Source organism: Malaya genurostris, chromosome 3, assembly GCF_030247185.1.
Source record: "Malaya genurostris strain Urasoe2022 chromosome 3, Malgen_1.1, whole genome shotgun sequence".
In the NCBI taxonomy this organism is placed as follows: domain Eukaryota; kingdom Metazoa; phylum Arthropoda; class Insecta; order Diptera; family Culicidae; genus Malaya; species Malaya genurostris.
In genome coordinates this window covers 46,328,928-46,343,248 of record NC_080572.1, presented here as the reverse complement: position 1 = coordinate 46,343,248, position 14,321 = coordinate 46,328,928, and the positions used below count along the sequence as shown (strand labels likewise).

General features: G+C 35.6%; 1 protein-coding gene across 2 annotated transcripts in view; it reads left to right on the top strand.

Annotated features, from left to right (window-relative positions):
• The first annotated feature begins 306 nt into the window (after positions 1-306).
• The window catches only part of LOC131439156 (serine/threonine-protein phosphatase rdgC), a 148,022-nt gene continuing 134,007 nt past the window's right edge, over positions 307-14,321 (top strand). The window contains exons 1-2 of one of the 2 annotated variants that reach the window (XM_058609851.1): positions 307-572; positions 677-970. The gene's annotated coding sequence lies outside the window, so the exon portion shown is untranslated. Of the gene's footprint in view, positions 971-14,321 lie in introns of both variants that reach the window. The other variant, XM_058609850.1, reaches the window with a different exon arrangement.

Genomic DNA, 14,321 nt, shown 5'->3' with positions numbered 1-14,321 from the left:
AGCACGTTTTATTTCGGAATGTCTCAGTTCCTAAACTCTCATGTTGAAGTTCCATTTCACCCGTCTGCTGTTTTTACCTCTCTCTCTCTCTGTTTATTTGCGCTCCGACTTTTCTCTCTCAAACATTCGTTCGTTCGGAAATCGAATCAGAGAATTTTCCCGATGTTCTGAGAATCGGCACTGGAGACAGAGAGAAATTCTAACAGTCGTGGGAATGTTTTGACTACTGGCGTGTGATGCGAAAAGCCCGTATTCCGAGTTTTCGCTCCTGCTTCGTTCCTCCACCGCATCAAGCATCAGCTGGTCGCCGTAGGTTGCGGTCGGTTGGACTGCTTGGTTGCGAATTTCGCCGCATCTAGTAATCGGTCGATATACTCACTGCTAGTAGTGGGATGCGTGTTCGTGTTGTCATCGCTCGTTCGGTTCCCGCGTAAATACGAAAACTGCTTCCTTTCCACGGAAGCGTTTTGTCTGCCTTGCGGATTTGTTATCGTTCGTTCCGCTAGTCATCAGGCAGAGTCAGTCAGTCAGTCGTGAGCACTGGAATCGAGCGGGTGAATGTAGAATTTCGGGTTCGTGTTGACCGATGGTGGCAAGTGGCTAGTTTCACTGGCTGGATTGACTGCTGTTTGATAGTGAAGATTGGATTAGAATAATTGTTTTCCTGTTGTTCCAGTGCCGCATTATAAATCGGAAAAGTTCTGATGATGTGATCTGTTTGAAAAACAAAGCCCTTGTGAGATTGCAATTAAAGCAGAAGCGCAATTTATTGTTCAGAAGTAAAAACCTGCCGTGGATAGTTAAATTAGTTTGAAGAAAGTGGTTATCTTTAAATCGTCAATGGTGCCAAAAACCCCAATCGAGACTGTCGGAGGCAGATTGCGAGCAAAATCATTAAACAGAGTTGAAAGTCAGTTCAGCGAAATCATCTATGGCTGGACTGTGAACTCGCATAATTGAAGCTAATTCGGTTAGTAGATTAAATTAACAGTTGATTGTTTGCCCTTTATTTAGTCCCCTTATTAAACAAAAAAGGGGAATGATTGTCCGGGTGAATCCGCTAAAGTAAATCACCATGCGTCCCCACGGAAGAGTTTAAATCTGAGCTTGATAACCTACCAAGCTTACATCCTGCTATGATGGATCTGATGGTAAATCATAATGTTTATGGTTTTCTCGAAAATCACGGTAAAGATTGAAATATTGAAACAGTAACAGAGATATTGTTGGTGAGAATCGCCGACGTAGCTGAACGGAAAAGAGAGGAAAACGGAATGGTGGTGAATTATTGGAATTACACATTTTGGGTGTTCCGTTCAAGCACATAATGGCCCCACAATTTATCGGTGCATGAAGTTGAGCAAAGCCATTACTCGGCAAAACTTGGGTACGGACTCGATACGGTTCATTATTCACTCTGTGTCCCCTCACAACTTACACACGTGTAGGGAGTGATGTGAGAGCCTTCACAGGAAAATAATTGCTTTGGTTGTATATTGCGTGAAAAAACGTGAAACGAGAATATGTGAAGGATGAATTCGATGTCTAACACTTTGAAATATTCAAACGCATTAAACATTTTCCAATTGTCTTCGGCATCTTAGAGCTTTAAATATTGAAAACATAGAATTTTCCAGTTTGTAAACCCGGGTTTAGTAAAATGAACGGAAGAACTCAAATAATAATATCGTTCCATAAGTCAAACAGTCAACAGTCATTCATTTTTTTAAAATTTTAATGTCGAGTTTCAAAAATCAATAATTTAATTGATTTTGAAGTTATCGGAATTTTGAATCCAGCAGGATCTGAACATATTTAATCCTTTTCCACATATATTAATTTTTACTAAATATTTGAATTGAAACATTCACATCAATGATGCTCGCCTCATACATATGTAGCTAATCTGATGTGGAATCAATTATCGTTCATTGGGACAAGTTTATTTGATCCGGGAGCAAGTGAAAAAAAAAGTGGATAGGAAATGTCAGTGACATAATCGGATTTGCGTGACTACGAACAAGACTGTCACACTTTTATATAAAAGCTTTCATATGACGATCACAAATCGTCCAATTTAATAAAGAATAAGATCAATTAATAAATTTTAGTTCTGAATCTGTAGGTGTAATATTATCGCTTGCTTGTAGTGGACGGCGATCAAAATTTTTCGACCAAATTTGGAAGCCAATTTATATATTTTTTACTGCTGTTTTATCATTGCTTCAAATTAAAAAAAGGTGAAGTCCATTCAGTTCCACTATATTTAGAAGATCTTTACTATTTCGCCACTAATGTCACGAGATAGTAACAGCTACAGATACCAGTATTTCAGTGTGCTATTTTCAACCTTCATCAGTTTTTCAGTTCTAAGTCTGTTTGACTTATCTTCCTGTTATCTAGAGCCGAAAGTCTTTTCTAGTACAGAACCTCAAAATTGAGCTTTTAGGTAATCTCCCCCGTCGAAAACCAGTTCCCAGCATTGTGTATTTGCTGTTGCGTTTTTCGACACATTTGAAGGGAAAAACACAGAGAAGTATTGTTTTCGAGCTATCGTTAAAAAAAAACAATAAATTCGAAAGTTATACACAACATCATTCCAACAAATTTTGTAATTTTTCGAGGAAAAATATTGAAAAATAAGTCGGTGATCTTAGTTCAGTATCTTCGAGGACGCACTTTTGAATTCTTGATTTGTGGTGTCTTAGCGCAAAATTTTCAAGTGATATAGTTGCAGTAGATGTTTTTTATAGTTCTCAACTGCGGTTTTTCATGAAGAAATCCGCCAATTTAAGCTGTAAAACCTCTTCAAAGTCACAAAAAACGAAAAAAAGGCGGGTGGGAAATGTCAGAGACATAACTGGATGTTGTGAATACGAAAACAACTGACATGTTCCTTAACACTTCCGAATATCAATTAGTTGATGAATTGTATGAAATATGGAAGCATTCCCCTTTTCCACATTTTTCGCAAAAACAAAGAAGGCTTCACTTGATCTAGATTACTGTGAATTTCACACAGCGAAAAGTGCAAAAATCAAATCAAACAGTTCTAAATTTGCAGGATATTTCCCTTCAATTTGCGAGCAAGAAATCCTAATAGTTCTTCAGAAAACTTTTAGAGCCATTAGAACGGCTGATTTTGTGTAATGCTCTCCACCGTTGCTTTATCACCAATGCAAATGACTGGCAGCTGAGACGTAATCGCTCTTGTCGGAGGCGAAACTAGCTTTGCAAACGACACAAAATACATCTGCTCGTAGTGGCGATAGAATCCAAACTGATCCAATTTTTGTTGAGAGGTTTGTTTTTACCTGATTTCGTTTGTAACTTTTTCACTAATGGGCGGTCCAAACGGCTATAAAAATAGCAGCATATAGAATTTTAATTTCGATTATTTCATTTCGGATTTGCATTTCATTGAAAGAAACTATCCGGATACTGTACGGGATTCATTCCTGCCTTTCAGAAGGACCAAATTGTGTAACTCACTACGATATTAAACACAGTTCGGAACATTTTCTCGAACGATTTGTTGTACAGCAGCAGATATTTTGTTCTCTTTTTCAGAACGCGTTCTGATTAGCTGATGTTGACATGGGTCAAATGAGACAGGTTTTTCAATAGTGTACTATTGAAATACTTCAACAATGTTGCTATAAACGTAGTTAGATTATATAAATCATTTCACAGATCACTGAGCTATGAGCCTTAACAATACGAGAAAGGCAAACGCGCCTTATGAATTATCTCTTTGATACTCGTTTATACAAAACATTCCAGAAAAGTTTAATTTTTGATTATTTGAGATTATGTCATACAACTGAATATTTTATCATAAAATTGTGATCATATTCCCGATGGCATATAGCAAAAATTATGTTGATTCGTTACATACAATAAGAGATATTCACGATCAAAAACTTATCACTCTCTCAGAGGGTAAATTTTGAAAAGGCACCCCATAGTAAAGTAAGTCGTATTCACGACAAAGAAAAAATGTTGTAATTGGGTATTCTATATGCAGAAAGTGTGTGCAAAATTGGAAAATAATTGGTAAAGTAGTTTTGAAATGACGACGTACTCGGATTTTTGAAGTGTGCTTGTTTATAGTCAAAACTACAATTTTTTAAATTTTTTTCACCACGAAAACATTTTGATGGGAATGAAAATTTTTCTCTCCCAACGCGCACGCCTACTGCGATCCTTGTCAATATAATGGTATTGTAGAATTATCTTTCACTTGTTCTCATATAGAAAGGCTATGCAATCACTGTGAAAACTGACTTGTGAACGGACTCAGTTCGTCGAAATCACAAATGTTGGCTAAACCGATTTTCAAAAACTCAGATTCAAATGAAAGGTCTCATGGTCCCATAGACTGCTATTGAATTTTATTCCAAAAAATGGATAAAATTGTTACTCACTTTTCTTAGAGATGGTTAAACCGATTTTCACAAACGTCGATTCAAACTCGTATGGTCTTATGGTCCCATAACTTCGTGAATATTGAATTTCATCTCGATCCGACTTCCGGTTCCGGAATTATAAGGTAATATGTGCAAATCTATGCGAAAATGCGTACTCAATTTCTCAACCGATTTTCACAAACTAAGATGCAAATAAAAGGCTTTGAAATTCTTTAAAAAGGCCTCCGGTTCCGGTATTACAGCGCGATAAGTGAAAATTTTCAATTTCATGAGTATTTTTTCACAAGTGATGGCGAAACGTGGTGCTAATTTTTGTAAAACTTATTGATAAATTCATCTAGTATCACAAAAGTCTACGTTAGTGTACGAGGGAGGGGTGGGGGTTAACTGAAGTCTACGTAGTCTTATAATTATTTGTAAAATTTCTCAAGACATGTAGATTAGCTTAGTTAACCGTTTGCGCGTTTCTTTCGATTGATTAAAAAAACATTAAAAAAACAGTTGAACCAAATGCACGATACGTGCAACCTAAACCGACTTAGAATATGAAATTTGTAATAATGTAAATGACCACTCTCGTTCACAAATAGGACCTTACCACAAATGTCACAGGGCCAATGTTACTATGGTGAGAAAATAATCAGGATGTATCGCTCATGTATAGCCCATCAAAATTAAAAGATTCTGGCGTGAAGCCGTTATCAGTGTAGTTTTACCCGACGAAAAACAGATTTGAAAAATCGAAATGATTGTAATTGCGAAAGTAAACATTTGCCAAACCATACACAGCTTAGAGATTGAAATCGAACCTGCTAACTATTTCCACCCGTAAAATTGTTAATTTTAATCACTCTACAAGAAAAACACATTTTCTTTCTTATCGTTTAGCCAGTAAAGTCGCTTGAGATTGTATATCTACACTTCCTAAATAACTGCGACTTTATGACAACACTTTATAATAGCGAGATTATCATTGTTTGAAAACAGATACCGGTATGGTATTAAAATTCCCCAAATTTGATTAAAATTGATGTTCGTCATATCAAATCCATGTAACTCTTGGTTGACTTTATTACAGGACTACGTAGAACCAACTGAATCGAGTCGATGAATAAATTTAATATCCTCTTCTCAATTCTCAATAGAATAAAATCTTTTATTAAAATTATCGATTTGGTCTCATTTTCAAATAGTCTATAGTTACGTTCGCTGTATGTCATGTAGTGTCTTTTTCCGCTAATACAAATTGCCCGACCGCCTTTGGTTATCTCACTAGGTCTGTAAATGAACGGTATATTTCTTTTGAATGCCATGAACGGACTATCCGGACTCTAAAAAAAATAAGTTTCGCTGTTGGACGCAGTATTGCCAAAATATTTTCGTCGATATTCACGATGGATCAACACAACTAACCCATTATGTTTAATATAAATAGACAATATTTCGAAGCGTTCTCGGGGTATATGTCAATACTTGGTTAAAACTTATTCAACCTTTTTGTAATTTTGTTCAACCTTGTTGTAGAATTTTCGCGTATAAACTATAAAAATCAGTTTGAAGTATTACTACCGTTAAGTTCTTGGTTTGTAGTTTTCTAGGTTGTACCCGAAGTATGATCATGTATGTATTATGCAAAGGTTGAAACTCGTTTCCTCTTTTTCGTTACTTTGATTTCTAAGCCCTGCGCTTGAGTTGCATAAAGTAGTAGGATAAGGGCTCCCTATTTCATCTCATTTGTAAGAACGTCGCCTTCAAACCCCGATTTAGCCATTAGAATCACTGTAACTATTTCATATTACTGCTTCATTCGCCTTGCTCCACGTTGAAAATTGATTCACATTTCTTGAAAATTCAACTAATATTTACAAAACAGCTAAAAACACTAATGATGTTTTCACTACTCTGCTCCTAATTTCATCTCAATGGATTTTTATTCATCCTATCGTTGATCTTTTATTCATCCTATAAATTAGCAATGGCGACAGCAATCAAAACAAAATATTCCACTATTACACTCCCACCCGCATTAGCATGCCTGCCAGATGGCTGACTAAACGCTGCCAGCTGGAAAAATATGGCTTGCAGACATTCTGGTGACCGACTGCCTTACCGCTGCCAGATATACAACTCAAACGATACAACCGTACCCACCAGGATTTTTCCACATTATTATTATTGGTAAAAAATTTACTCGTTGAATTATCTAATTAATGGGGCAATAACTTACGGAGATCTAAAGAACTATCATTTAACATCATTTTATTAGTGAAAACAGATAGAACAGATATAGACTTTCTATGCAAAGTAATAGGGTAACAGAGGTATTTTGGCCACTTCATATATTTTGGCCCACCTAACAAACTATATGGATTCAATCGATCTTAGGTAACCCATGTTGCATCAGTTTGAAGCTAATCACATTAAATTACCTATTGCGGAAGGATTTTTCAAAGATATTAAAACATTTGGTGGATATTTTTACAAAGTGGGCCAAAATAAAATCGATCCTAAAGCGGACCAAAATACCTCTGTTACCCTACATATTTTCTATGAAATTACCTGGCATCTCCGTGCACAGTCGATGAAACACACACACACACTTCACAGCGTTATGTTGGCGTATAGAGGAATGAAACCAGTGCTACTAGATTTGCCACAATGGTTATTTCATTAGTATTTAACACGTTCTTTCTGGTAATATTCGAAGCAGAAACAGTTTTATTGAAATATTAATATCAATAATATAATTAAACTAATGTCATACTATGTTCACACTATGAGTTAAAACAAGTTTTAACTCTGATTTCATGTTTTAAGCGAAATAACATGTTTTACTTTTGCGTTATTTCATATTCAGAAACGTCACATTAAAACATGTTTTCCCGAAATAACATGATATAATTGTCAGTAAAGCACAACCCTGCTAGCATTTTTCGTCACTTTACGACTATGTCAATTGACAAGCTGTTCAACAACAGCAGTTTTCCATCAAAGTAGCCATGTAATCATAACAAAACAAAACTGGAAACTGGTACCAACGTTGCCAGGTATACCGATTTCTCGGTATTTATACAAATTTTTGCCGTCTATACCGCAATACAGATATGTACTCCCGAAATACCCATATCTCACGAATCATACATATAAGTACCGTTTTTGGTTTTTAGCTTGAATAGACATGAGAAAAGGGTTTCGTAGGACCTTTTTTTTGCTCACCTCTTGGTGACATTTTCTACTATTTATATAGAAGAGACTCTGATACCGATATGGTACAGATAGATTTTTGCGCCGAATACAGATTTTTGGAAAAACGACCTGGCAACGCAGACTGGTACAACCATATTTGTTTTTGAATGAAAAGATGACTTTTTTGATCATTTGCTGCTCAAAAATATACGGAACGAAATAAGCGTGAAACGATAATATACTTCATAGCTAGGAGAAGTACCTGGCTTATTTCTTATTTTTCGGATGTTGCCAAAACACTTTTTTTCTTTTCTACCTGCGACGTAGGCATTTTTGCAGTTTGTTTATAAACAAACTCAATACCAAATAATATGTCATGCGTATAACAAAATCTTAGTGTGAACAGTGCAGTTTTAACTTTATATTACTATCGTTAAAACATGTTATTTTCTGCAGGTGTGAACATAGTATCACGGATACCAAAAAACATACTTTTTGATGAGATTTTGAAGAAGAAAAACAATTTTTGTTTTGTAACATTATGAGATAACTTGGCAACTTTGCGAAACCAAGTGAGATGAAAACAAAGCGCAATCAAGTGAACTAAGTGAAAAACTTTCATCTCATATTTTTGAAGACTTTTATTGCTTGTCGGGTAAATTTTGAAGTTTTTAATAGTTAACTAAACACGTGGCAAGTGAACATAACTAATTATGAAGTCATCCAGCATTCAATGGTAGTTTAATTGTGCGAAATAGTGATCATGTTTTGAGACGAATCGATTAGTAGATGTTCAGAAACATTACGAACTGTAAATCTTGAGACGAAAATGTGTCCTAAATTGAAAAGTGAGTTTATTTTATATTAAAAAAACGATCACCGAAGAATTTAAAACCATTTCTTTCAATAGGAAAGTGTGACAATAGCTTTTCAAATCACTTTAAAACATTTCACAGTTTGCTTCCGGTAGGTTGTAAAATTTTATTCATGTTCAAAGTTATGAGGTGAAATAGGGAGCCGTTGCCCTAGAACAAAGCATCATGCGTTTCCTTCTAACAGAACTTGATGGGGACGCATGGTCGACTGTTATTTATTTTTTCGAAAAAAATCAAATATTGTGGTCGTCCACATTTTTTAAAAATATGAAAACATACCACTTTAACATGTCCACAAAATTTTGATTTATCACTAAAAAATCCGGGATGGTGCAAAAATTGGAAGAGGGAAAAAATGTGTTACATAATTTTCAAGTATTTTTAATGGAAGAAGTACATCTTCAAAAATTTTGAAAAAAATTGTAAACCTTCCCCATAATACCTTAAACATACTTGATTTTTTTTCAATTTTTTCGGAGGAGCGGTTTCTTCAAAAATCAAATAAAATAAAAATCAAAACAACCACCCTAGCTCCGTCAATATGGCAGTTGAAGGGTTGAAACTTTGAGAAAATTGTTTCCAGCCTATGACCTTTCGAATGTAGTATAACAATATGAATTCCCTTTGGGGGCAGATTTCACATGCTTATCCTGCTGTAGCCTTTACACAATTAATCAACAATTACGTGCGATTATCGATATTCGGAAGTGTGTAAAAAGCACGTTTTCTTCGTATTCACGTCATCCAGTTATGTCTCTGACATTATCCGCTTACCATTTGTTAATAGAATATAATATTTTAATTCCTTTTTTTCGATTCGAACGAAATATGTTTGATGAAAAGCGATTTCGATATTCCCTTTCATGGAAGTGAGAAAATTGGCTCCAAAATAATCGAACAGGCCAGCGAGTGGTCCATTTTTGTCAAATTGTGCTCCATTTTACCCACACAAGATTATTATTTTTATCGAAGAAGCTTAGTTTTTGGGTTCATTATAGGATCAACAATTCGATACCAAAAATCTGAATATAATCTTTTGTTCGATTAAAACAAGGATACCTGAACACTTTCACGCATATAGCACTAATATTTAATTGATTTGTACTACAAGGGGTCCGTGTGCATCATTCCCATAACCTAAGTCAATTCTTTCCATCAATATTCAGCTGATACTTTCAACATTCGTAAAGTTCAACAATTCGGTCCTTTTGAGGAGCATCGAAATAATCCGAAATAACTGTTTATGATATTTTCTTCCATTATACGAAGTAAATGTATGGTATGGAAGAAAGAGTTTCAGTTTTATTTGTATTCACATCAATTCAATTACAGAGTCCGCCATGTAACTTTTTTTTTTAAACTTGCAATAAAACACAAACGGTTCATCCGATTTCAAAATTTATTTTTTCATATTAAAGTACAATCCTTCCGGTTAATTGTGGAATATAATTTCATTCAAATGGCTGCCTCGGCTTGCCTTGCAGTACGCCATACGGTCGGTCCAGTTTTTTAGTACATTTTTGATTGTATGCAGCTTTATTTCAGGTATGGCTGCACGAATGTTGTCCTTTTCAAGGCTTGAATTGTCTCTGGCTTGTCCACATAACACTTATCTTTGACAGCCCCCCAAAGATAATAGTCTAACGGTGTCAAATCATAGCTCCAAGTCGGCCAAACGACATCCGAATTTCGACTGATAATTCGATCTTCGAAGACTGTGCGCAGAAGATCAATCTTAGAGTTGGCTGTGTGGCACGGAGTAACGGGAAGAACCAATCGCTAATCATGGCGCGGTAGCGCTCGCCATTGACCGTGGCGGCGGCTCCTGCCTCATTTTCCAAAAAAAATGGCCCAATGATGCCGCAAGACCAAAACCCGCACCAAACCGTCACTCTCTGAGGATGTATCGGCTTCTCCATGATAACGTGCGAGTTTTCCGTCCCCCATATGCGACAATTTTGCTTATTAACATACCCGCCGAGATGAAAATGTGCCTCATCCGAGAAGATGATTTTTTGGCAAAAATCGACGTCTTTTTCAAGCTGATCGCAAGCCCAGTTGGCGAAGCGATAACGCATCGGAAGGTCTCGTGGCTGAACCAACTCCTGAACCAATTGAACTTGGTACGGTGTCATACCAAGGTCTTTATGCAAAATTCATCTCAGAGATGTCTCCGAAATGTTCAATTGTTGAGATCGACGCTTCACTGATGTTCCTGGCGCCTCACGCACACTCTCGGCAACAGCAGCGATATTCTCGGTTGTGCGCACTGTTTTTGGCTTATCAGGCGTTGGTTTGACAATAATAGTGCCAGTTTCTCTCAATCTTTTCAAAAGAAAACGCACATACGGAGCTGACGGCGCCTCTTTTCTTCCCATTTTCATACGTAATTTTCGCACACATTCCGCAACATTACCATGATTTTCAAAGTAAAACTGCACTATTTTCACGCGTTTCTCAAGCGTATACACAACCATTTTCGTTCAGCGGAAGGATAAAACTAAGTTTCTGTCAAATCAGAAGTGACATTAAAGTTACCAATGTCGAAATAACCGCTAGTTTAAAAAAATATTAGATGGCGGACCCTGTATGTGTCTGACATTACCCAACCATATTTATTATATCAACTTTTGTTTCTAACTCGTGTTGTGTTGCCTTAATTTCAATGTTATAATGATTGTTGTCAATCAATTATGTTATCGTTTTGTTCAAAGTTGTGAATCATTTTCTTATATTACTATGTGTTTTTCATAAGAGAGTGTAGATATATTTTCAGCGTACAAAATAATTTAATACGTGCAGAATTGTTGTAGTTACAAAAGGGTCCACGATATAAAGGGTTATTTTTAGGACTATTTGGAAAGATCGCTCTGTGAAAAATCGTGCTTCATTTGATTTTGAAAATAGAATTCTAGAATAACTTCGTTTAAAATAAGATGGATCAAGACAAAAGAAAAATGATTTTTTTTAGAATGTTATAACAAAGGGCAGAGCGTTTTGAAAACTGTCAAGGAATTTTTACTTTGACTCTTGCCAAAAGTAAAGCTAGATTTAAAATGATGAATTTATAGAATTTGTCTCACGAACAATACTCATGCAAAATTTGAACTGAATAAAAAAAAATGTGTTTAATCCACCTAGCAGTGAGATGATACCTTTTTCTATCAATCCGCATGCGTTTTTTGCATTTCTTCATATTCTTCGGTGTTTTAGTTCTCATGACATTATTTTAATGACCGTCGTTTTAAGCAACAGTTTGAGATTTTAATCACCGATTACCCTGTAATGTCGAAACTGCAAATCGGATCGAATTTGAATTAAAACGTGTGACAATCGATTGAACATTCCATGAGATATCGTTCCACTTTAGAGATTTTCGTCATTATTTACGGTACTTCCAGAGCAAGATTCGTATGACCAGCCGATTCGTATGACCATAAATTATTATGACGAACAAATTGCAATAGTTTTCAGTTCAGCTTTTTTGGATTGCCATCTGTTATATCGGTTTGAATTTTAAAAACTTATCACCATGTAACTATAGAATAGGATGTCAGAGTTGGATAAAATTCATTAATTTAGAATTGGGCCATGAATTCTTCAATTTGAATTATAGTTTTTGAAATTCAATTTGGCCTTTGTTGAGAAAACGTGTGAGCTTTGAGAAACGATTTGATACTGGAATCGGAATTCGAAAATCGGTGTAGCCAAAGTCAGTTAAATTCGCCTGAAGCGCTGTATAATTTGCATTTGATTCAAAATGTTTGAAAATCAGTGTAGACATCTTTGAGAAATCGTAGTGGTAATTAAATTTTAGAATACCTTCAGAATCGAAAACTGAATACCGCTAAAACTCAAACAAGTTTATTTGGTTAACGACTATCCAAATCTGCAAACCCGATAAACCTGATTAATTTATGTGAAATAGACATTTCTATACTAATCACTCTGTATTCTCTAAACCGGAAGTTGGATCTCACTTAAAAGCAAGATTTCATTTGAATCTTAGATTGGCCATTTACGAGAAAAATGAGTTACAAAATTTTAATATCATTTCACATATCAAGTTGTAGTCCCGGAATCAGAAATCGAATCCAAACGTATTTCAGGAAGCTTGTTAGAGAGCATACGACTTTTCATAAGCGTTCAGGGTGACGGAAAGACCTTTTATTTGCTACTAGTTTGATCAAAATCGGTCTAGTTATCTCTGAGATATCGTCCTCTTTGTTGATTGCACCTCAACACACACACACACACACACACACAATATTTTTCTAATCTCGTCGAGCTGAATCAATTAATACACCCTATTTATTTTTGTACACGGCGGATACAGTACGTACAACAATAAAACCGTGCAAAATAAATCCGTGTTATTTAAATGAATTATGCAAAAATAATTCATGTTATTTCAAGAAATCGTGCAATTTCTGTAATTTCTGATTTTTTACTGTTTTCCTAAAATAACACGTCGTTTTTCAACACGGTTTTATTTTTCATTGTGATGCGAAACATCAATTATCTCTAATAATTATAACTTTTTGAGACCCATAATCAGAAACCGTAGTCAAATAAAGTCGTGTAAACTCAGAATTGGATGTTTGTTACGCTAGGAGTCTACGGGGCTCCGGATTCGATGTTTGTAGTAACAAAAAAAAGTGAAATAGTTTTTTTTTGTTTTAAAAAAAAGTATTTTCACTACTGAGCTTTGCCAGTGGCAGAATTGAAACTGTCGTGCACTGATAGGTCGAAGACGAAAAGTAAAGAAAAAATATATTGGTCAGATGTTCACAAAAAGATAGGTCAATGTCATCAAATGTCTTCGTTGCTCTGTTGAAACAGTTAATAAAAGGCACTTCGAAGGTAGATAGGTACAGTGAGAACGCATATTGCGAATATGGAATTTTTGTGACACTATTCGGATTAATTACGACCGCTGAACGATGTACTACGAAACGTATTGCAATGTTTACAGACTCCAGATCCAGAGTATTCGTTGTAACTGCGCAACGTTGCTGGAACATTTCTGTAGAAATTACTTAGTTTGGCAAGCCATATTTAGTTGCGGTCTTAGAAGCGATATTTCATTCATTGCGATCAACATAATGAATGCACAATCTTGTATTTATGAACATCAAAACAATCGACCAATCGTGTTCTAATTATTTAGTTAGAGCCTAGTAGAAGTAACCCATGAATGAAACCAAATTCTGGTTCGATGATGTCTGCATCTGAGCTTCTAAAGTAGTATTAATAGCTTCAATTTACTGAATCAATGTTATGTCTATTCACAATCAATCATTCGTATAACGCTCTGTTTTGGGTAAAAGAATAATTACGTAAAATATAGCGAACGTAATTTGAAGTAAGATCTATATAATCAGACCTCTTTAACAAGAAAAATACCATCGATCAAAATCAAATGAAATGAAACAGAAAGCCAGAAACTGACTATGGTCGCATTTGCATTGTTCTGAGCAATGAAAAAGAGTAACGATTTATCTGAAAATCTTTTGAATTCTTGCTCGTTTACTAACTTAATTTCCCCGTTTGCTATAGAATATTTGAACGCATCCACACCGGAACATTATTTCTCCATTCCAGCTATAAATATAAGTCAATTTGTTTGCTTTTTTTTCATCCACGAGATATTCAGAGTTTTCCGAATCGTACCGCTGATTGCAGGATAATCCCGGATCGGATGCTTACGAATGCCAATGGCGCTACAACTTCTGTCGACGGCTAGGAATATGGACTGGTGGGTGAACGAATTTGAATTTTCATCCGAAAGATAGCTTCTCCGTTGGTTGTCGATGTTTAGCATGGAGCA